Source organism: Bison bison, unplaced genomic scaffold (assembly GCF_000754665.1).
Source record: "Bison bison bison isolate TAMUID 2011002044 unplaced genomic scaffold, Bison_UMD1.0 scf7180017850926, whole genome shotgun sequence".
Taxonomy (NCBI): Eukaryota; Metazoa; Chordata; class Mammalia; order Artiodactyla; family Bovidae; genus Bison; species Bison bison.
The window spans coordinates 403,766-404,036 of NW_011481499.1; the positions used below are offsets into that span (position 1 = coordinate 403,766).

General features: G+C 41.7%; 1 protein-coding gene across 1 annotated transcript in view; it reads right to left on the reverse strand.

Moving 5' to 3' along the window:
• Window positions 1–271, reverse strand: part of TRAF3IP1 (TNF receptor-associated factor 3 interacting protein 1) — a 57,163-nt gene that overhangs the window by 9,112 nt on the left and 47,780 nt on the right.

Below are 271 nucleotides of genomic sequence, written 5' to 3' on the forward strand. Positions count from 1 at the left end.
CACCCTGCTTATTTAACTTCTATGCAGAGTACATCATGAGAAACGCTGGACTGGAAGAAGCACAAGCTGGAATCAAGATTGCTGGGAGAAATATCAATAACCTCAGATATGCAGATGACACCAGCCTTATAGCAGAAAGTGAAGAGGAACTAAAAAGCCTCTTGATGAAAGTGAAAGAGGAGAGTGAAGAAGTTGGCATAAAGCTCAACATTCAGAAAACGAAGATCATGGCATCTGGTCCCATCACTTCATGGGAAATAGATGGTGAAAC